General features: G+C 35.9%; 1 long non-coding RNA gene across 1 annotated transcript in view; it reads right to left on the bottom strand.

Annotated features, from left to right (window-relative positions):
- Nucleotides 1-344: 344 nt before the first annotated feature.
- LOC112674919 (uncharacterized) overlaps nt 345-25,341 on the bottom strand; it is a 79,134-nt gene continuing 54,137 nt past the window's right edge. Inside the window, exon 5 of the long non-coding RNA XR_003145659.2 lies at nt 345-660. This is a non-coding gene — a long non-coding RNA (uncharacterized LOC112674919). The remainder of the gene's footprint in view (nt 661-25,341) is intronic.

The following is a 25,341-nucleotide window of genomic DNA, read 5'->3' as shown; positions in this document are numbered from 1 at the left end:
AGTAGTCAAAGATAGTCTGACAACTATGAATATGCCTTAGGGGAGTAGGCTGGGAGTATTTCTTATCACAAGAAATAACAATGACTACCACTTATTGGGCTTCTGATAATATGCCAATCTGTGTATAAACATGCATCATCTCATTTAAGCTCCAGAACAACCCTGCAAGCTAGTTATTTTTATTTCCATTTTGTAGCTGGGAAAACTGAAAATCAAATAAGCTAAATAAATTAATAATAAGAAGAAATAAGAGTAAAATAATAATTATACTTGTTGATAACAATATGTTAATAATAAGTTAATTTTAAAACTAAAATTCTTGAGGGCAAATTATATTGGTTCCTGGATAAATTATCCCATTTAATTTTCACAATAATCACAGGCATTGTTATTATACCAATATCACCTGGAGAGAATGGTGAGACTTAGGAACTTAAAGAAAGGTGACGTATCTTGAAACAGAGGCAGGATCTAGACCTGGACAGCCTAACTTTGGAGCCCAAGGTTTGAATTGTTCTTCTGAATGACAAAGAGCAAGCATGCATTCTCACCTAGGTCTCTTTGCTTCCCATCCATGATTTTCAGCATCCCACGTGGCTTTTAAGATAATGATCTTCAAATTTGGTCTGATGACCCATGCTGATCTATGATGGAGTTTCACTGTTTGGTAGAAAAAAAAAATCAAAGACAATGTCAAGAGTTTCTACTACTAAGTATATTTAGCTTAAGAGACCGCATTTTGTTCTGAGATTACATTCTTCCTTTTCTGGAGCAAAAATATTCCTTCTTTTTATCTAATGATGATGACAATTAATGATACTTATTAAAAAATTATTTATTCTAAAATTATAAGTTGATTGACCCTCTGCTCTCTCACATCAGGGACAATGGGCAAGGAATTGAATGTATTTACGAAATTTTGAATTGGGGGGTCTTTTAAGAAAGAAAAAGCATTTTCCCTAAAAGCTGTTAAGGAATGAGAGGTGGTACACAAAGTAAACTACAGATTTTCCCAAAACTAACCCTTATGTTAATATCACTTTATAGTTTTTAAAGAATTTACAAAGAAGCATGTTACTCTTAAAATTATCAGTGTATAAATATACTTTTCTAGAATAGCATGCTCTATATAATACCAATAAATTATTTTGCTAAGCCACAGAATACCCAAGCTTTGATGGACTAGTGTGTACACAGTCTAGGAAATGCTTTCGTATTCAGCATCTCATTTGATCTGTACACAAACTCCCAACACCTGTTGTCTTTGGGGTACACAACAGGATATATTACTTATTAGTATCATTTGGCTTTTCTTAGCTTCAATTTCCTTTAAAAAAGGAATTATTTCTATCTCAGAGGACTATTTCATGGATTTTTTAGTGAAGTAGGAAAAGTTCCACACATGGTATAAAGCGTTTAGCAGTCAATAACTGCTATCTATTCTTATAATTATTATGATATTCATTTTATAAATGAGAAAACTATAACTCAAATTAAAATGAACATGGCTCATCTGTTTAAGTAGTTCAGTAATGGAGATAGGCTTGAACCCACTACTGTCCATATCCCAAAGCATCTTTTGATTACTTCTCACTTGCAATTCTGTATGAATCCCAAACCTCCTTTTCACTATCCCACACCACAATTCCAGTAATGGTAAGAACCTAAGAAATCCTTTTGATTTAAATGTGCCTCCATCATTCTGTAGATGATGCTATCCATATGGACACAGCACATAAACTTCTCAGAAGGAAAATCAGATGAAATTTAAAATGATTTATTGTATATAGCAGTCCAATAAAACTAACATTAAAACAAATACAAGTCGGAATGGAAATTGTAAAGATCATCAGATGATATGAAAAGTAAGATCCTACAGTGCATAAAGGAGGCAGTAGCTAAAGGTCATCAGTTTAATGGGAAGATAAAATTTGAAAGTCTATCCATAATTTTTATATCTATAAAAAGGGCTCACTGTGTGACTAGTGCACACCAGCAGATTTTTTTTTTCCTAAATAATAAGACACTGATAGTGTGGTGTTTTTTTGTTTTGTTTTGTTTTTGTTTTTGTTTTTGTTTTTGTTTTTGTTTTTGTTTTATTTAAATTGCCTGAAAAATGGCTACATCTCCCTGGGATAGAGAGCAGCTTTAATAGTCAATGGATGATTGGAAAGGGGGCATTTCACTGATTCCTTAGTCAAAAAAGCTTTGTTTTCTTTACATTCCTAAAGAATAAGAAGTTTCGGTCTTTTTAAAGAGAAAGGAGAAGTATGACATATTTCAGCCCTCAGAGGCCAGCAAATGAGGAAGGAAAGCCAATTCCTTTTCTTTTCTTTCAGAGGGATTTTCTCTTAATATAGCACACTCTAATTTAGAATTCCATCTCATGTTTTGAGTTTATCAGAAATATGGATATTAAATAGCTTCTAATATATTATAATATATTCAGAGACAAGTGTAGACTGAATATACACTGTGTTGTGAGAATGCATATCTTGACTTAAAGAATGTAACAGTTGTTAACTGAGTTTCATATCTTCCTGTGATTTAGGGTACAAATTTGCAGCAGAGAGCTGGTCACATGGTGTGTCAGCCACCAGACAGGGACAATAACAAGACTGTATCTCCATAGGGGAAGTTAAGAGTTATACTAAAGACAGGGATACCAATGAAAGTATGAGACAGCAGGAGATAATGTTTGAGAATCTAATGTGCTACACCAATTTATGAAAATGGCTTGAAAATATTTATATTCAAAGTTCAACATATTTCTTTAAAGATTAACATTTCTCCATTAAAAGGAATGAGTAGAAATATTCAAAAAACCTTTTTTTCAAGTACCTGAGTATCTTGCAACTCATCATCTCTCCTAAAGTGACAAGGGGAGAGAGTCAGAGCATATGGTTTTGGGCCCTGCAGGCTAATTCAAGTAATGGAAATATTTTGGATGAAATAATCAACTTGACTTATAATACCAATAAATTATTTTGCTAAGCCACAAAAGGATGGAGAAGGCACTTCTTTTTTGTTGTCTCTACTTTCATCACCTTTTCTTTACTCTTTTTTTTTTTTTTTTTTTAGAGAGAGACAGCGTGCACGTACACATGCATGTGAGCTTGGGAGCGGGGAGGGGCAGAGGGAGAGGGAAGAGAGAGAGAATCCTAAGCAGGCTCCACTCCCAGAGCTAAGCCTAAATCAGGGCTCAATCTAAGGATCCTGAGATTATGGCCTAAACTGAAATCAAGAGCAGGACGCTTAACCAACTGAGCCACCCAGGCACCCCCTACCTTTTTTAGTTTTGTAGTGAGAATGCTGAAGATCCACTTTTTTCACAAATTTCAAGTATATGATACCGTATTATTAACTATAGTTATCATGCTGTATGTTAGAAGGCACTTCTTAATAGGCAAGCTATGGAAAACTGTGAGAGCCTAGTTTTACTAAACAGCAATCATCAGGAATGGTTTATTGTCTTAGGGGCTGGGAGTAGGGAGCAGAAAAGTTTGGTTTATTATAATCCAATTAAACACTTCTGCTCTGTGGACTGTGCATAAGAATCCTGCTAAGAAGGAGGCACTATAGAAAGTACCTTTTCTACTAATTTTTTTTTAAAGATTTTATTTATTTATGATAGTCACAGAGAGAGAGAGAGAGAGAGAGAGGCAGAGACACAGGCAGAGGGAGAAGCAGGCTCCATGCACCGGGAGCCTGACGTGGGATTCGATCCCGCGTCTCCAGGATCGCGCCCTGGGCCAAAGGCAGGCGCCAAACCGCTGCGCCACCCAGGGATCCCTCTACTAATTTTTAAAGTTACATTTTCTGCCACCCTTACCATATTTCTCAAATAATTAGTCTCAACTTCTCTTTTATCCTCATGACATGGAAGTTGATGACAGGGACAAGGATTTTATTAGTTGTCAGATTTTTTAACCCCCATCTCCCCTTCCTATTGCACTGAAACAGTAGTTCTCAAACTTCAGCCAGCAACAAAGACACATGGAGGACTTCCTAAAACACGGATTGCTGGCCCCAGAGTCTCTGATTCAGTCTAAGGTAGGGCCCCAAAATTTTATTATCTAATAATAACCAGGTGATGGGGATGATTTTGGTCCAGCTATCAAGCTCACAGATACCTCTCCAGTATCCATCTGTTCAACAGGATTTCTTCACCATCCCTTCCATAGTCCAAGGGTTTTCTTTCTTTTTTTTTAAAAAAAAGATTTTATTTATTTATTCATGAGAGACACACACAAAGAGAGAGAGAGAGAGAGAGAGAGGCAAAGACACAGGGAGAGGGAGAAGCAGGCTCCATGCAGGGAACCTGACGTGGGACTCGATCCCAGGTCTCCAGGATCACACCTTGGGCTGAAGATGGTGCCAAACTGCTGAGCCACCCAGGCTGCCCAGTCCAAGGGTTTTCAGTTTGACTATTTCATACCCATGTTTATCTAGCTTTACATCAGCCTAGGCATATCCCTGGCCAGTCTCAGCAGAGCATCAACAATATGAAGTTGTATTTTCAGTGAAGCATTTGAGATGTCTTACCTCTTCACTGTCCATGTTTCTGATTTTTTCTTTCCTTCCAATATTCCTATACTTTCCTTCTAATATTTCAGAATTCATATCAGAAATAGCTGGGTGAATAGGAAAAAATGAGTTGTTTTTCTTGATTCCAGTTAAATGTTGATTAATATAATAAATCTAGTCTTAATTTTTTTAAATACTATCAAGAACAGAGAGACCTATGAAATCTGCCCTCCCCTCTGAACATCTCACCAGAGTCTTTGAGTGATTCAGAAGGAACCTGAAGCTCTATTTATTTCAAATGGCATTTATATAGCTCAGTAAAGGTGAAAGTTCCAGGAAGTAGCTATTTGTTCTTCTTAAAACAAATAGCAGAGTAAATAATGTCCTTTTAACTAGTACAAATAAATACACAATTGCCAAACTTTTGTATACAAAGAAATAAAGATTCTACCAATATGACTGTTTTTAAAGCTACTACAGCTGGTGCAGTAATTATATAGAAGACAAGAACTGCTTTATTTTTTTCTATAAATTAGATACAGGATAATAGCTACAAGGGTGTTTATATTTTTGTTTTATGTTGTTTTCTATATCTGCTTAATAACAAAAAAGTTTTAAGGAAAGGCAAAAAGAATGTATGGCTGTAAAACAAACTACAGGGTTAAGTTTGTCTATTCACATTGCATATGTCGAGTGCCTGCCTTGGACTAGGTGTTGTTTTAGTCAATGGAGACACAACAATGAAAGACAAACAAGGCCATGCTTCTTTGGAAGTATTCTAATGCAGGAGATAAGTGATAAATAAATATAGCCAAAAGGTTAAAAGGAGTTAGGGTCTTGCCTTATGGAGAGCAAAACATACCAAGAGACAAGTAACTAAAATACGATGAAAATGAAAAGAAAATGATCAATCGGTAAATGGAATAAATGCAGAGTGCAAAAATACCGCGGAATGTGGGAGATGATGACATCTGCCTTTCACATCAGTGGTGATATAATGGGAAATTCAACCTGGCACCATGCTCAGAGACAAATAGTGATGCATTTCAGGTCTGAGCGTAAAAATTAAAATTGTAAATGTCCTTGGAAGAATTTTAAGAATATATTTGTTCATAATCTAAGTAGTATTATTCTAAGCATTATGCAAAAGCCAAAAGCCCAAAAGTGGGGCAGGGGTAGTGAAAGATCTGATTATATCTAAATGCAAAATTTCTATAAAGCAGTAATTCCTTCAAATAAAATTATAAATCAACTAACAACATGAGAATAGTTTTTGCACCATATATTTATTTATGCACCATATATTTACTTATTTATTGCACCATATATTTATTGCATATATACTCTGTACCAAGCACCATTTTAAAAATTAACAAACTATTATTTTTAAGACTCAAGAAAAACCTATCATGTATGTAGTCTTATTATCCTTATTTTATATATAAACACTCTGAGGATTGGAGACTTTAGATAAAATGTCAATGTCATCTAGTAAGAAAGAAACAAAACTGGGACTTAAACTCTGGTCTTCCTGATTCCAGAGTTTGTTACTAAACATTGAGATACAAAGAGCTCGTATAAATCCAAAAGAAAAAGAAAGATAACTCACTTTTTTTAAAAAAATGACAAAATGTTATAAATCCAGGGAAGATGAACCAAATGGCCACGGTCATTATTGTAAGGCATTCAGCCTCACTAACGATCAAGGAAAAGCAGGCAATTCAGTATTACTTGTCAAAATTACAAATGCTCATATGCTCAGCCCAGCATTTCTATTTATTATCTAGCGTAGAGAAATGGTCTTTCCGTATGTATCCTTCAGTACCTCAATAATGTTCCCTGCAATATTATTTGTAATACTTCAAAGATTGGTATTCCCTAAACACTAATCAATAGGGAATAGTTAAATATATTATGGCACAGCCGTTCTGTGCAATACTACACAGCCATTAAAAAATAATGAAGTAGATCTGTATGTACTAACAGAGGAAAGTGTTTATCATATACTAAGAAAAAAGAAAGCTTCAGGAGAATATATCTAGATAGATAAATAGATCCTGTTTTGTAAAATTATACATTTTACTCACATCTATGTGCATAGAAAAGTATGCAGAATGGTAAACTTCAAATTGTTAATAGTTCTTACTTCTGAGCAAGTATATTGGAAAAGTAGGATGGTTATAAGGGAGAACTTCAACTTATATATTTTAAAAACAAATCTTAATTAAAAAGTAAAAACATGCCAAAGACATTCCAAGTAAAAGAGCATATAGACTATTTCTTTTTGAGCAAGATCACTGAACACAAGGAAAATTTCCGATTTATATCTGACTGAAAGATTTCAATACACTTGAGTGCCACGTTTTACTTTTATACTTTTCTAAGCCACTGATAATAAAAGCCATCCAAATTCCATTTCCATGTTCATCCTCCATCCCTACTTTGCTGTTTCAAAACAAGAGCTTGCCCTGAAAATACAAAAACAAAACAAAATGAATGTAAGTATCCCCAAATATCTTGATGACTTAAGGATAACCTTAATGGATTCAGAAAGAATTACATGCCCGTGTTCATTTTCATTTGTTGTTTGCAGGGTATAGTATTTGGTTAAGGTAAGCCATGCAGTATGAACTATCTGCTCCTAGCATTTGGTCATTCACCTCTGTTTTACAGATCAATTTCATTCTTTTCACCATCAATGAAAAGGACCCCAGTGAATGTGAGATGTTTTAATTAGATTAAAATTGAGCAGAAATACTTGCTCATTCATTAATGAATAAGATAAACCTCCTCTGTATACCAATCAACCTCTAGTTTTGTCTCTTCACTGTCAAGTTCTTATTTATCAAGACCTATTTTCAAAGATTTCAGATTAGACATTAGCTTGATGTTTCTGCCTGTTTTAATAAATCTATGCTGTAATAAGCTTAGTGCTGTGCTTAGTATGTGCCACTTTGGTATACTCATTGACTTATATCAAATTATTTAACAAGTTTGGAATATAGTATTTCCCCTTTAATAAATGCCTATCCCTTCAAAACTACTTGAAGGGAGACATTATTCTAAATGCTTGTGTTTAATGTGCTCCATAAGTGATTTTTGCTGTCTAAACCACTATCAAATTTATTTGGGGCTACCAGCCCTAGTCCCATCTGGGCTATTCGAATGATCCCAAGAGTATACAGGCCTGTCATGTCTTTTTTACAGCCAGTTTGAAGATAACAAGTCTGTCTTTCTCCAGACCACCCACAGTCCCCAAGGGCCCTGAGCTAACAATGTCTGCTTTGCTTTGTTTTTTTTTTTTTTTTTTTTTTTTTTTTTTTTTTTTTTTTTTTTTATTGGTGTTCAATTTACTAACATACAGAATAACACCCAGTGCCCGTCACCCATTCACTCCCACCCCCCGCCCTCCTCCCCTTCCACCACCCCTAGTTCGTTTCCCAGAGTTAGCAGTCTTTATGTTCTGTCTCCCTTTCTGATATTTCCCACACATTTCTTCTCCCTTCCCTTATTTTCCCTTTCACTATTATTTATATTCCCCAAATGAATGAGAACATATAATGTTTGTCCTTCTCCGACTGACTTACTTCACTCAGCATAATACCCTCCAGTTCCATCCACGTTGAAGCAAATGGTGGGTATTTGTCATTTCTAATAGCTGAGTAATATTCCATTGTATACATAAACCACATCTTCTTTATCCATTCATCTTTCGTTGGAGCACGGAGGGCATGGGGCATTGCTGGAACCTAATCAGATCAAAATCCTCTCTGACTGTGAAGTTTCTGACCTTTCATTCATCCAGAAGTTTCTCCAGCCCCATGCAGAGTACTGACACCTGAGTAATAGTTCTGTTTGACATTCTCTGTCATCTGGCTAGGACCTGCCTATACAGAAGTTCCCACTAGCTGTTGAGACCTAGCAAGATGGGACCTGGCAGTTATCCCATAACCACAAGGACCCTTAGTGTAGTTAAGTACAGAGACTCTGGAGTCAAGTATTTTAAGATCAAGTCCTAACTTTGCCTGTTACTGGCAACGTGGCCTGAGGCAAATAATTTAACCTTCCTATGCCTCAGTGATTTCATTCATTCAATAGGAATATTGGTTCCTACCTCTCAGAGATATCACATCAATAAAGATTGAATGAGTAAGGCTCTTAGCACAGTGTCTGGTACAGAATAGGTGCTCAAATATTAGTAACATTATATATTTTATAAAATGACATGTACTTATAATATATTTGGCCTGGCAATTGGACTGACTGTTCACTAGCTCTGCCTTCAGAATTCTGCCATTTTTCCCTTAAACTTTCTGAAACTTTCTGCTCTTCCATAAAGTGTTCCTTAGCTGCACTTTTTAACCATCAGGGAGGACTGGGACCCCTATGGGATTATTACTCTCCGGACAGAAAGTACAGAATGGTTAAACTTTCTGCTCTTCCCAATAGATTATATAGTTCTCTTACACCCCTCACTCTCCAAGGTTTAGCCATCTTGTTCTTAGAAAAGGCCAATAATAAAGATCAATGTCTTTTTGGAAACAAATTATGACAGGGTCATCTTCATAATTTAGATCACTCCTGTCATCTAACTTCTCTCTCTTTTGACCTCTTTGCCTGTAGATTTCCTTTCTTTAATAAAAGTGTGTATCTGGAAGATGATTTTTCATTTATAAGGATTAGGAACAGATCTCTTCTAGCAAGTGTTGAAAACCTTTCTTTCCAATCTCTAAAAAATAGAATATCATGATAAATAAATATACTGTCAAACAGATAACTTCTAATAGAATTTGCTTCTAACAAAACACAAAAGCACATTTTTATATGCCAGTATTACACCAATACTCATAATGGTTCATTTAAAATGCACATCTTTGCATCTGAAAAAATAAACAGATAAAACAAAAATCATGTGGCAATTTACCAAAGCTACCATGCAAAATATCACACTAAAGCAACAAGTGGAGTGGATGTGTCAGTTTGAAGTTTATCTTTGGATCCAGACAAGTTTTACAGTTAAAGTTTAGATTCAAATAACATGAATACATGAACAAAATAGTTTTTTTTCTCACTTGGCTACTCTAGAGCTCCATGTTGAGGATACCATCTAGGCACAGTGGCATTGAATCCCATGCTAGAGGATTAATATCTATCATGGTTATAGGAGTGGAAAGGGATGGGATTTGTAACACATAGTTACCTGCTTGACTTAGAATCACACATATTTCCTTAGTGCATTCAAAATATGGTGTGCATTTTGTGGAAAGGGAGGCTGCACTGACATTGGGGAGGGGGACAAGGATTATTCTGAATCAGGCAATATTCAAAGCACTTCACATTGTATTTACTCATTGGGTCACTACAATAACCCTAAAAAGTAACATGTTATTATTAACCCCATTTTACAAATAGGGACATTCAGGCACGGAAAAACATTAGTAATTTGCCCAAGGCGATGCAGCTAATAATAAGCAAAAATCATTGACAACACTGTCAGGAAGTCTGGATCTACACTCTGTCCATACTACTTTACTAATATGCTTCCAAAGTTTTTTTGTGTAAAAAACAATAGAGAGTAAATTTTCATAAATACCTTTCTACAACATGATTTTTATAAACCTAGCATCATAGAATCTTAGTGTGGGAAGGGATCTTACTGCTTATCTGGACTAAACTCCCACCTGTTAAAAGATCCAGTCCCTAGTACCCAAGCCCATCTTAGTATCTCCAGGTTCTCCCCTTATTGAACAGCTCCCAAAACCCTTTGCCATAATGAGCCAAAATCTATTTCCCTGTGAGTCACACCTTTGACCCAACTTGTGTTCTCTATGGAGCAAATGAATCTACATCTTCTTCCACAAAATGGCAATCAACATCATCAGTGAAATCTCTCCACCATGAGAAATTTGATAAGCAAAGAGGTAAATTTTAAAAACAACTGTAATTCAGTGAAAAGCCCTTTTATTTAAAAACTTTCACCCTCAAGGGACACCCGGGTGGCTCAGCGGTTAAGTGTGTCTGCCTTCGGCACAAGGTGTGATCCTGGGGTCCTGGGATCGAGTCCCACGTCGGACCCCCTGCATAGAGCCTGCTTCTCCCTCTGCCTATGTCTCTGCCTCTCCCTTTCTCTGTGTCTCTCATGAATAAATAAATAAAATCTTTAAAAAAACAAAAAACAAAAACCTTTCTCCACCTAAACCAATACAATCCATTTCAAAAGAAGAACATGGTTAGGGTTTGTATTTCTATTTAGTAGATAAAAAGGGTGGACGATTTTTGCTATTACAGTAGAAATAGATTCTCTGTTTATCTCATCCAATGAGGAAGAACTTCTTTGGTTTTTCCCAAGGTTATCATACCTCACTGACTATGATCCATCGTGTCCAACTGGACAAAAGTAATCCCTTTTTATTTGGGGGAGGGATGCTATAAAGAGAAGGGAGCTCTACTTGAGCATTTCTTCTTATGATGTCCTTCAATTGCTTGTTATTTGAGATTCACAAGTTCTCTTTGATATAGCAATCTGTTAATGTGCTGTACTACATATATGAAGATAATGCTAATTATCAAAGATTAATTTTGAAATTAATCTAGTTATATCCTCATAAGAGGATGGAAACAGAGAGAGATAATTACAAAGATGTGGTTTAATATAAAGAATTAATATCAAATTTGATTGACCCATACTTTAGGCTGTGAAAGTGACTTTCCAAAGATGGGGCTGAATGAAATATAGCCAATCAATTGATTAAAAAAGGTGTAGCCTTAACCTTGGTTTAGTTGAAGTCCTACTTACATGCCTAATCACATACATAACAATGGAGCTGAATCTTAGTTTTAAAATTACTTAAATGTAAGCCCTGAAACCATGCAGCCTTGCAAAAGGCATCAAATCAACAATCAGGACACCTGGATTCTAGCTCCAGCTCTGCCAATGGGTTTTGTGACTTTGGGTCACATGTTTATTGAGTACCTGTTTGGCTTTGAGAAAGTGAGCTGAGTATGTTATCTCATTTAGTCTTCATAGCCATTTTGCAAATTAGATAATACATTTACCTTGTACAAATGAGGGAATTAAAACTCCAAGAGGCTAATTAACAATGGCCAAGACCACCCAGCTGGAAAATGACAAAGCTAGGGTTTGACACAGCCATTTTCTGCATTGAACTGTTCCCATCACTTAACATCTGGAGGCTTCATTGACTTCTTTGTAGAAGTGAGGTCCACAGGCTCTCTATATCCTTTGTAACTTTGATGTTCTTTGATTTCAGTGTAATTATTTAAATATAATGCCCTATTCTATTATTAGTAGTATCCACATCACTGCTGGCTGGCCTTTTTCTTAATTTGTATTATCTGTATTAAGCACTTGTTTCAGTCAGACTTGCCAAATTATGTAATTTCTACTTGGGTTGACTTCATATGCCATATCTCCATCATTTAATTTTATACTTGTATTTGTGAAATAAAGGTAAATATTGTAGAATTTGGTACACTTTGCTGAAAGCAAAAGTGCTGGTACCTCCTGTCCCTTCCATCTAGGTGATGCCACTCCACATGGATAGTTCTGTATTTGTTTATCCCAAAGGGTGAGGGGATAGAAGCACCTACAAGCTTTTGCCAGATTCCTCTTTACTTTCGCTGTAACTTCTGGCCCATGAAGTTGTTCTTGCTTGTGTGGGAATGGATGCTAAACTACCTGGCACCAAAAACTACTGTAGGAGGTTATTGTTGCTGTTGTTGTTGTTGTTGTGTTGTTGTTGTTGTTGTTTGACAATTAAAGGGCTGATTCTGAGCACATGAATCACGTTAGCAAACAGCCTTCAGCAACAAATGGGGAAATAGCCTGTTGTCAAATGAGTTGGAAAAGTTTGCCTGTATATAGGCCAGAGCTTTATTTCCTACCTAAGGCTTTCAGAAGCCTCACTGTTGAAATACATATTTCAAGCTCTTGAGTACATTTCTTGGGAGTTGACAAATTGTCCAGTAGGTGGCAGAGTGTTAACACTCTGTTAATGGTTTTTCGTGTTAAAAGAAATTTTCTTAAATCTGGTTGAGAATCTCAGGAAGGACTTGCTTTATATTTATGATGTTTAACATACAGGTATAATACTTATTTGATTTTGGGGAATACATTTCAAGATTACATTTTGAGCTTATATATCATTTTTGGGTTGTGTTTGTTAACTTTATGCACATTCTTATACCTTCTTCCTCCAAATATTTGTATTATACATTTCTAATTATTTTTTCTGTAGAAAGAAGTAGAAGCAGATACAGATTAAAGTGTATTTTTAAATATTTCAAGTAGTTGTTTGCCATCTTTAATCCATCCAGGTACTGTACTTACCTAAATACCTTTCCCGGATTGCCCCATGTCCCACATCTCATTTTCTTATGTGTATTTAGCCCAAATGGAAGTTCTTGTTTATAGTAAATAGAAATTTTAAAGATACTAAAATCTGCCAACCTTGATCAAATTGACAAATTTTTTCATTAATTTGTCTTTAAGAGAAAATGAAACCACCTAGTACACTATTTAGTGAACACTGTCTAACCAAGTCATTATTTTGAGAAACAAAGCTAATTAAATATTCTGTACTGGGAAAAATAAAAAAGATTTTACCTCACGTTTTGACATAGTGTTGTATTTAGCTAAAGTGCAACAAATGATGAACTCTATAATTGTGTTCTGAAGCAAATCATTGCATTTAATTATGTTGCCAGTCTGATCTCTCTAGAAGATAAGATTTTTAGTGATTGAAACTGAATTGCCTATTTGCCCTATTTAAAGCACTGGTCCATCAGCAGCATGTGGAAGTTTGGGACAGATTAGCTCCTGGATAGGCCCTCTTGAATGTACTTGTCATTGTAATAATATTTAAACACTGTTCATGGTCTTTACATCTCAATTGAGTTACAAAGATAAAGAACTGCATTAGCTTTGCATTTCCCATTAACTTGACTTAATAAGGTCTTCGGCAAGGCTTCAGTCTGCAGAGGGTTTATCTAGTCAGATGGTCTGAATGAATTCTAAGATCAACCTCTTAATTTTTTTTTTACTTTGATCTTTTCATCTTAATACCCTAACCACAAATCTTTTTCTTTTTTTTTCCTAACCACAAATCCTAACCTTAAATTATTCCCCTGGGAAACTTTCTATGACAAAGAGTGAATATCTTTAGCCTCCAGAATAATTGTCTTCTACTGTCCGTTTCCTAAGCTGGGTATTTTAAAGGGTCGACAAACTGAGAATCTCAAGAAACAAACTGGAAAATTCAGTAGTTGAAAAGATTCCATTCTTTCTTTTCTACCAGATTTCCTCTTTTCCCTCTCCACCTTTCCTAGTTGAAAGAGGCATAGAATTGAGAATTATGGGAATCCCCTAAAAAATGTTATTACCCTTAAATATAGAAACAGGAGGCCTAAAAGTACTTTGTTATCATTCAGTCTCTAACACTGACATAAATCTCCAGGTAAATCATAGTACTCATGTGGTGTGCAGTCTTGTCTCATTATGCACTGGAGGCAGAGCAGCAAGTGGTTCAATTAAAGTTAGAACATTCAAAGTAACATTTTGGCTGGATGATATTATTATAAAAGTTTTAGATGAATTAAATTGGTTAATCAAACTGCACACTTCTTGTAATAAATCATTGGCAAATCCAATAAGGTTAACCAAAAGCAAGCCCCGTGTTCCCTAGCTATGAGTAGAAGACTCCAAAGTGGTCAACATTTAGAATATCTGCTGTCACCCAAAGCAAACTTCCCACCCCAGAGTCTACTAAATCCTACTCCTTGTTCTCACATGTCAAACACCACCAAGTACTACATAAACATGTTCTGATTTAAGATTGTAGTACCACATGAAGTTGAAGACTAGAAATATTTGTTTCTTTTTAGTTACAGGTTTTGAGTTAAGAAGGGCCTAGTTGAACCTCTGATCTCCAAGTGGAATCTTTTGGTCCAATGGAGGAATTCTACTGCTCCTCAAAGGTTACCATGGCAGTGAGGGAGTAGGAGGCGGTGGGAGAGGGGGGCCTTAGCCATGGCCAACTTTCACCAAAGCAACTCTGCTTTTTATTCTCCACCTAAAATTCCACCAGAAAAAAGAGCTAAGCAGCTAAAATAATAAATGGATGTCATCCAATTCCTTCATTGTAAACATGAGAAAATGAAGGCACAAAAAGATCACGTGATCAGCTAGCCATCCCTCCTTAAATAATAGGTAGAAATTTAACAATTGGAAATTCTAAAGTAAAATTCTATTACAAATGCCTTTCTGAATGAGATGGATGAGGTATTTTGTTTGTGGGGTTTTATTTTTCTGTTTTTCTTGATCTAATTAGTTTATATATCCATAGGCAGAGATTATATATTGATGGAAGTAACAGAGTTCAGCATCAATTCTACTCATATTTTTGGTTTTTCTGACTGAAATACTGAGAAAATTTATTTACATTAGAAAGTAGATAGAGTAGAGGAGTTTTATTATAGTTATTTCCCTTAGTTCTTTGAATTCTTCCCTATTTATAAGTAAAAAATCACATGATGATTGATCCTTAAATAAGAATATGTCTAATCATTTCAGCTTAACTTGTTTAGATCCTCCTACAGTTTTGTGAAAAGCAAAGAAGGACTCCACCTGACTTGCAAAAAGATTCATTAGTCAATCATTATAATCATTCTACCAACACCACACCAATATTTGGAGCCAGGAAGTTTCTTTATATTCCAAAGGATGCACTAGAGATGGGTGACAGGTGGGCTTTTGTGCTTTGTTTGTTCATTTATTCTTTTGGAAAATGTGATAAGGGTCTTTGGAAAAGGAGTTAGAGAAGAACTTGGCATACAAAAGACAAATTCAAAGGCCTGTCAGTCTCAGGAAAGGGTATGTATAGGGATTGAAAATGTAGGAGTTTATAGTCAAAGTAACTCGTAGGTGCTCCACCTTAGAAAATGCTCAAGTTGGCAGGTTATGTGTATACTCATTTGAAGACCACTTAGGGAAGCCTCATGGTAAGCAGCATTCTAGAGCCAGAGAAGTATGCCCAGGAAAAAGCCATTTGCTCTCATAGTTAGCAATCAGGGCAATTCCACAAACTCCTTTTCTTGAAGTGAATTTTCCCTCACACAGTGTTATAAGGCCTTAATGAGGTGGCACACCTGAAAACCCAGAGGAGAGGTCAAATCCAGAAATGGCTGATTCCAGCCCATTAAGTTATTGGGACCAATTACTTGCTTTGAATACTCAGGGGTGACTTTTTAAATATAACAAAACATAATTGTATGGGATCAGCCAGTGCTGTGATTGGGAGAAGACCATTCACATTCTAATTCAAATTCCAAATGATTGACCTGTGTGACTTCTAGTAGATCACAAAACTTCTTCATTTTCCTGTCCATAAAACAGAGGAGTTAATTAATTATGGCTTACTTCAAATCCTTTGTTGAGTGAGGAATAATACAAATGTGGTTGTCTTGGGCAAAAACACACAAAATGGAAACTATTACATTAAATTATTATGCTCCTCATTTTTAAGGCACTGGAAGCTTTAAGGATCAAAAATAATAATAACTGACATAATAATTACTGATTTTTTAGATGCAATTGCTTAGTACTCTCCATTTATTTTTCTATATACTCAAAAGAGTTTTCTGCATCCAGGCGTTAGATATCAACAAAAAGTAGCACTACCTATCCTGCTATGTAAAACATAAACTTCAAAAGGAAATGTGTTCTATAAATTAACACACATTGTCCTCATGTTGGACTGGCTGGGTGCCCTAACTACCAGCCAGAGAGTGTAAACTCTACCTTTTAATCCAAGTCAGCCTACTAATGCTTCAAGAGTAGAGTTCCCATAAGCCACATAACCATTCCCAAGGAGTCTGTACCATAAGATTAGGGTCTTTTTCCTTGCATCCTGGAAGTTGCTAGGATCAAATGGGAGAATATCCATTTCTGTTCTGCACTTTCTTGTCTGGGGGCTGGCAGACTTGAGCTTCAGAGATCTTGTCCTCTCACTTTACAGCTCTCTGAGAGAAGAGCATGAAAGCACATACAGCAGTTTATCCTGAGGAAGAGAACCCAAGTCTGAATCTAGATTCTTCTCCACTCTAGGAGTATACTGTAAATTAGAAGTCACTGAGCTTCAGGACAGATCTTAGGGACCCACCCTGAAAAGCTCTGAGGCCAGACTGCCTGGGCTTAATTTCCAGCCTCTACCATTTACAAACTGTGCGGTTTCAGATAAATTACTTCTCTATAAATCAGTAACTCATCTGCAAAATGGAGATCATAATGCCATCTTTCTCATAGTTTTACTAAAAGATAAGTCACATAAATAATATGACTATATAAATTATTGTTCAAACTGGTATATTTTTGTGACTGAATAGAGATGTTATTAATAATTACATCAGGATAACAGAAAGAATCCAGGGACTTCCCTGGGAAATATAGGATGCATAGGATTGCCCTATCATAAGACACCTACCATGATGCCTGGCATCTTCCTAGAATGAGCTATTAATATATACTACTAGATTGCCTGAGAGATTATGGTCAAAAAATTTCTCAGAATATGGCATTCTCTTCCATATGTATTTTCAGAGTTCTTTTGTAGCAGGGTTTTGTTGTTGTTGTTGCTGTTTTGGGTATGGTTTTTTGCTGTTGTTGTTTTGGTTTTTGATTTTGGGGTTTTTTGGGGGTTTTTTTTGTTTTGTTTTGTTGTTGTTGTTTGAAACAAGGGGAAAGAAAGTGGGCTCATTTATTTAGCCCCTACCTGTTCTTCACTTTTTGCAAGAGAAATGCATGAAGTATAGCAGGGAAGCTCTTTGTGTTTATTCCAATCCCCACCCTTGTCTGATGATGAAAGAGGGGTGATATGAGGTCGGTCCCACACTAGCAGCGGGACTAAGGCTTAACTTCAGGAAGTTGACAGTTATTTTTATTTAGATTTAAAAAATTAAAAACACTGTGTCAAAAATCTAGCAAAAATATTTGGTAATAGAAGCAAAAAAATTCCAGACTCAGAAGTCCCATGAAGTCATCTCTATACCTCTTGCCAGCATAGGGTCTTTTAAAAACATGTTCTCAAGGTTCTGGCCAGCCTAACATCAGCTGCCCCAAAGATAGGGCTTCTATCATTTCTTTGGCAAAACATCATCGAAATCCAGTAGACAAGATCTTCAGACCTGGATTTCTCAGTTCAGTATAATGTCAGCACGAGGAGTTACCACATTAAGTTTCTGGCAAATGCAAATTCTTAACCAATGTTTGCTTCATTTTGAGCCTGTGCATCTAGAAGCAGAATTTACAGTGCATAGTTCAAATTCTTTTAATATTTACCGTTGAAATTACCTCACCCTTCTAAGTCTAAATTTAACAAACTAGCACTCTACACTTGGCAAGAGGACAGGATTTTTAGGCTCTGTGACCTAAAAAAAACAATGGCATACATGAAAGTCACATTTTACTGAATAGGTGCCTTTTTTCCTAATAATAATGTCAGGGCCTCCCAGTTTACAAAGTAAGCCAAGATACATTATCTCATGGGCATTTTATTCTTTCAGTTCCACCAATTTAACACGCAGCAGGTCCAACCTCGTGCACGAAGCAGCCTACAGAGAAAGCCCAGACAGCAGTACCATGCAGCATGTTTCCAGCCCTTCTCTGGCAGGCCAGGGAGAGTGTGGAACAGCTCACGAGAAGATGAGTTCATGTTCAGCCCTGGGAAAGCTGCACAGCAGCCTTTCCTGCTGCTCTGCATGAAATGAGCCATGAGCAGCATGAAATCACTGACCACAGGTGTAGAGATTCACAGTGACATAAATATCTTTGCTGTTTCGCAGTTGGAGGAAGGCTGGCTGTGGGAAGATTTGCCACAAGCTCCTCCTGGCTAAGTCTGCCTTTATAAAGAAATGATCATTCAGGCCATGCCATTGCCAAAAAGCTTGGTGAGTCTCATCTCAACTTCCTATTAAAAGACTGATGAAAGACAATTAGAGAAAAATGAACATGTATCTCAGGCCATTCTAAGGAAAAGAACAAAAGAAAAAAATCACAAAGTGTAAAACAGGTGGGTTGGACCACAAACTCATGAGATCTTCTATATGTTAAAAAAATAATAATTCCATAGATAAAAACTTACATAGACAAAGATGGAATTGTAATCTGTATGGCAATTTTTTTTAATTTTACTTATTTATTCATGACAGACGACAGAGAGAGAGAGAGAGGCAGAGACACAGGCAGAGGGAGAAGCAGGCTCCACGAAAAGAGCCCGATGTGGGACTTGATCCCCAGACTCTGGGATCACGCCCTGAGCCTAAGGCAGACACTCAACCGCTGAGCCACCCAGGCATCCCTGTATGACAAGTTATTAATGACACAACTATATAAAGTGTTTTAAAATTCCTTCAAAAAGTGAGTGAAACTGATAGGAAAGTATGCAAAGAAGATGGAAAGCAAATCATTAAAGGGGTGGAAAAAGTCATAAAATATGTGAAATTCACTAATACCGAGAGATTTGTAAATAAATTTTTAAAATACATGTGCCATACTTGCCCATAAAACTGAAGACTTTTTTTCTTTTTATAACATCCAGCCTCAACTAGGATGTGGAAAAAGGAGACTCTATATCACTTGATTTAAATTTTCAAACTTTCTTCCATTTTATTTGGTATCAGACTATCTTTTATCTGTTTTACTTATCCACTTCTGCATTTTATTTAGTCTCTTATCAATGTAAGCAGGGTATAGTTGGATTTTATAACCAAGTTAAAAGTTAGTGTCTTTTAATGGAGAAATATATTCCAACTGTGTTTATTGTCATGATTAGCATGATTGAAGTAAGTTTTGCTGCAAATTTTCCAGTTTCTCTCTACTCTGCCCTTTTTTTTTTATGCAGTCTCTGTTTTGTTTAGTTTTAATTTCTATCAAAATTTAAAATTTGGAAGTCAGATAGTAATTACTATATGTGAATATTATTAATGACCAGTTGTAATAATAATAGACCATTAACGGAAAAAAGTACAGATAACCAATAACAAAAAAGACTAAATATAGTAGGTTTAACAGTTTGATAGACTGTTTTGTAATTACTAATGTTTTATTTTTAAAAAATTTTAGAATGGGGCAGCCTGGTGGCTCAGCGGTTTAGCCACGCCTTCAGCCCAGGGCGTGATCCTGGAGTCCAGGAATTGAGTCTCACATCATCAGGCTTGCTTCATGGAGCCTGTTTCTCCCTCTGCCTGTGTCTCTGCCTCTCTCTTTCTCTGTGTGTCTCTCATGAATAAATAAATAAAATCTTTAAAAAAATTTTTTTAGAATGGAAAAATATATATATATTCACAATATAATCAAAACTTGACAAAAAACTAGTACAGGATGATCCCAAATGTATGTGTGTATATATATTATAGTATTTATATAAGAAAGACTGAGAGATAAATACATCAAAATGGCAACAATGTTTGTCACGTGTTTATCAGGTATGGGTATTTTTTCTCTACTGCAATTTTCTATATTTTCCAAATTTATATAATTACTTCATAGTATTTTTATAATCCCAAATCGACCACTAAAGTGAATTTTAACATGCTAACCAATAAACTTCTCAGAAAGCAAAAGCAGCAGAAACTCTTCTAATGCCATGTAGCAGATTATAGGGATTAATTAGAAGTTCAGAGACCCAGTTTACAATGGATGGTCACAGGCCAACCCCTTTAAGAAAGGGTGGCTAGTTCTAGCCACACAGTAAGCTTGGTATTTGTGGATGGACAAATGGATGGAATGAAACTTGACCTGCACTCTGCCAAACTGTTTTCATATGTTATTATACATATCTCAACCTTGAGATGCCCTCTAGCCCATATATTAACATATACAAAAAGAATATAAAACAAAACATACCAGCAACTGATTTTTTTTATTATAAAACCACGTGATGTATTGTTCTAAAGTCAATTTTTAAAGCAAATACAGCAGGGAATGTATCTTCTTCCAATTTCTATTGCTTAGTTTCAATTCCATTGCCCTTTTATCTTAAAGAGAATCCCTGCTCAGTGCTCAGTTTCATGTTTCATTCACAAAGCCAAAATTTGATTTTGTTACTTTGGAGTTTATAATCCAATTTGTATCTATTGTTCAGCCCAGTGGAGTGAATTTGCATGCCAATCATAGGTACAAATTATAAACTCAAAACACATCTGAAACTTCACTCTTTATAAGGCTACAATGAGTTTTAAGACCAAATCACTTGTCATTTTTTTAATGAAATAGAATTTTGTCACTAATATTGAGCTCTTTTTATTGAATCCTTCCTGATTGATTATAAATGGAGAGAGAAGTTGAACTAAGTTGATTTATAAAGGGACACTAATATTTAGTATTCCCATTCTCTGTTATACCACTTAAATAATAATGAAGACATATACCTTTAGAGTTGTCTTAAAGTTTGAGTATACTTTAAAAACAGGACAATGGGGGGATAAAACAATACAAATTGTTTAAAAGGAATAAGAAAAAGTGAAGTCCATTAGGTACTTAAAATAAATTGATTACCATTGGGTACTAAGTTTGCATCTAATTTTCCTGTAGTTAAATACAGATAAATGCATTGAATTACATAGAGATCAAAATAGGAAATATATTAGTAAAGATAAACTTTTTGCCAAATCTCAATTTAAACAAAATTTGATCATGTTTCCATTTATGAAAAATGTTGAGAGCACAAAATACTTTCAACCAATTTTACCGAAGATAGCATGACTGATTTAAGTATTTAAGTAGAACCTTCGAGAGAACCATATCCTAACACTTGACTCCTATCTTCCTACTTAATGTACTCATGGAACTTTTTCATGGTACCAAAAATTCCCCAAGTCCAAAATTGAGCTACCTGCCCCTCAAATCCTGTTGAATTAATCGGTGTTTATTTCCCACAACAGAAACTAATTTGCAGTCACCTTAGCAACTGATGTTTTGTTGGAAGGATCACAGGCAGCTTAGAAACTGAAAAGTAGCTGCCCCCAACTCTAGGGAATGAAACCAGACATTGAAAGTTTTGAGGAAGCCTTGCTGTACTCTCTTTCAAGCTCTCTTGAAAAGCAGCATCTCTGCTGCTTTCTGCTCATCTGCTTCATTCCACTGCAAACCTGTGATGTCCATGGTAGGTCCCTGAATTCTTAGAGCATTCATTCATTCATTCATTCATTCCACAAATATTTACTGAGTACCTACTATGTGTCACACACAGCACTGGGTACTGGATGAACACTGGCCCCTTCCTTCATGGAATTTATAGGCTATGAAGAATATATAAGTATGCATTATGGTAAATACAACGGAGGAAAGCAACAGGATGAAGAATAAGAGGAGGAGCTCAGGTGGTCAGAGAAGGTCTACCTGAGGAGGTGTTATTTCAGCTGAGTTCTCTGAAGGACAAGGAGTCAGGATTCTGATCAGGAATCGGAATATGTACCAGGTCCATAATACATTTGAAGAATTGAAAGAAGGCCAGTGTCCCTCAAAACACTGAGAACATGAACTAGAAGAGTGGCTATGACAGAAAATGTGATCCATCTCCCCCTTCAAAAAAGGTGGTAGAACAGAGTAACCTGCACACCAGATTTGGTGCATTTTGTTTGGTAGAATTTTTAATTATCTTTTAAAAAATGTTAATACATCAATCAAGGCAGCACTCCATACTTCACACTTATATCAGGCCAGGTTCAAACATTTATGCTGCTTCGCCAGTCCCCAGGATTCAATTTGGAAGGTGCTGTAAACAATTGAACTGGCTGTTGCACATTCTGTTTCTGTGGATATACAGAAACTCCCAATGCAACGTTTAAAATCTTTGAGATTCTAATATAGTTGAATGAACTGAATAGAATCCTAGAGCTATAGTAGAATTCAGCTCGAGATGGTAATGAAAACTGCAATGGCCTATTGCAGGTTGTCCATTTCATTTCTCTGGATAGAAAATGCTCCCAAATTATTTATATAAGGAGATAACTTAAGGAAATGCTCTTAAAGGTTTTCTGTCTTTCAATCTCATACATATGTTCTCAGGATTGATTACCAATTTTTTTCCTTCTTTTTCTACAAGGTTTCCATATCAGTATGATTAGCCACATCTGTTGTCTTGTTTCAGTAAAATTCTAATTCAATATGTAGTCTCTACATCTAATTTAGACAAATAATATATTTTAAAAACTACCTGAACCAGGGCATCTGGGTGGATCGGTCAGTTAAGCATCTGCCTGCAGCTCCGGTCATGATCTCAGGGTCCTAGGAATGAGCCCTGCATCAGAGCTCCCTGCTCAGTGGGGAGTCTGCTTCTCCTTTTCCCTCTGCCCCCACCCCATGCTCATGGTCTTTCTCTCTCTCTCACTCTCTCTCAAATAAATAAATAAATAAATAAAATCTTTATGAAAGGAAAAAACTACTTGAACCAATATCTGTCAAATTTTTAGAACTAAGTCTAACACGCCTCAGCTAAGTGATAATCTTCCTATAAAACACTTAAATAGAAAGAATAATATTGCTTTCAGGATTATAGCTAATTATGCTTTTATTTTTAAAATATATTATTCATAGCTCTCCCTATTTCTGTATGTTTAATATTTTTATTTAGCAATGAAATTCTCATTATTTTCCCCTTATTTTTTCCTCCATGAGATTTTAGTGACACCTGGGATTGTTTATGACCATTTTCTATCAATGATTAGTTGTATGTTTTGGAAAAAAAATATGGCCTGATGGTAAAAAAGCAAAAACATCCCACAGTGTTTTCGTATGTCTGTTAATTAAATCTTAGCAAAAATATTTGAGAAAATACCCTGAAATTACAGTTGTCAGTTATAACGTAAAAACAAAGAAAATGATACCCACCCAGACACTTTAAATGGTCGGAATCAAAACTGAGCTAAATTAGAAGCTCTTTGTAAAACTAGTTCTAGCTCAATTTTTCTATGATATTTTGGATTTTTTTCTTCATAATTAGGATAAAGGACATAGTGCAATTCTTTAGGGCTTCTGTGGTCTTCCTTTAATGGTATCCTTTGCATTCTCATTCATTTTGCTGGACATTCAGTATCTTTATACCTAAATTATAGCCTAACTATACATTAGGTTCCCTGGGGAGGCACTTCTCAGTAGTCTCAGATGTTATTCTTCAGTGAAGTCAAACACATTAAATGTTTTTCTTTACTAAATTGCTGCACTGAAGGGCATTTTTAAGTTAGTAGTGGCCAAAATATGTAGCCACAGCTCTAAAATATACTCTTACACTCTACCTTTTCAAAAGACTTGGGTAAAATCACAGCTACTCTACCATGGGGGTGATGCATATCTTAATTTACATAGGCAAAGGACCCAGAGATCACTAAATAGGCATTCTGCTATAGGCATTCTAACATTTCCTTGCTTTTTGTCCTCCTAAAAGATGGTGGCTTCTCAGAGAGCTTCATAAAAGCTGGTGCAAGCTTAATCAACACTTCCCAATCTCAATTTATTTTAGTTTAATGTGGAAGACAGACTCTAGCTGTTCCATTTAGCTGATTATTTTTCCCCTTTTAAATGCTAGTCACTGAGATGGCAAAGCAAGAATTTAAATCTTGAGTTTGTTTTTCTTTTTTGTTTGTTTGTTTTTCATGGTTAATATGTAATGACTCATACTTAGAAATTTTATTAACTGTATTACACTGAGAGAGAATAGAACCTTTAAGTACAGACTGTGTTTGTACACCCAGCAAAGAAATGTCATGATTTTACTCTAGAAGAGCTTTCAGAAATATATTTTATTCTGAAAATTATGAAAATATATTAAACATACAAAAATGCTTCAAAATATCTTTATGTGCCACAGAAAAAGGTGACCATAAATTGTTTCCTAATAGAATTCTATGATGTTGTGTACAATAAATGACTAACATACACTCAGCTATGGCATTAGAAAGACCAGCTTATAATGCCAAATCATAATAAAAATCTTAAAGGAGGGATGCATGGGTGGTTCAGCGGTTGAGCATCTGCCTTGGGCTCAGGGTGTGATTCTGGGGTCCAGGGATCGAGTCCTGCATCGGGTTCCCTAGGAGGATCCTGCTTCTCCTTCTGACTGTGTCTCTGCCTTCTCTGTCTCTCTGTCTCTCATGAATAAATAAATAAAATCTTAAAAAAAAAAAAGAAATCTTAAAGGAAGCATACAGAAAGAGAAAGTGGTCCATTTACCTATTTCTTTCTGTTATTTCTAAGTTTTTTTATTTGGATTTGAAAACCTCAAGGTATAATTTGTGGTTTACCCAAATTTAATCATCATTCAAAAGCTTGATATGTAATATATTAGCTTTCTTTTTTCTTATTTTTTAAAGATTTTATTTATTCACGAGAGACACACAGAAAGAGAGGCAGAGACACAGGCAGAGGGAGAAGCAGGCTCTATGCAAGGAACCCGATGTGGGACTCGATCCCAGGACTCCAGGATTGTGCCCTGGGCCGAAGGCAGGCGCTAAGCCGCTGAGCCACCCAGGGATACCCTGTATTAGCTTTCTATTGCTAGTTTTCTACTCTGCTCATGATCCTCCAAGGTTGAAATCATGGTATCAGCCCTGCTCTGGTCTAATCAATGTTGGGGGTCTTCTCCCAAGGATGTTTCAAGGTTGTTGGAAGAATTTAGTTTTCTGTTATTATAGGATAGAAATTCCTGTTTTCTCAATGGTTGTAAGATTGAGCCCTGACTTTCTTGCTGGCTATAGGCCAGCAATCCCTCTTAGCTCCTAAAGGCTGCCAGTAGTTCCCTGCCA

The sequence above is a fragment of the Canis lupus genome, chromosome 14 (genome assembly GCF_003254725.2).
Source record: "Canis lupus dingo isolate Sandy chromosome 14, ASM325472v2, whole genome shotgun sequence".
Lineage (NCBI taxonomy): Eukaryota > Metazoa > Chordata > Mammalia > Carnivora > Canidae > Canis > Canis lupus.
The sequence above is the reverse complement of the archived record's forward strand: the minus strand, read 5'-3'. Positions and strand labels throughout refer to the sequence as shown.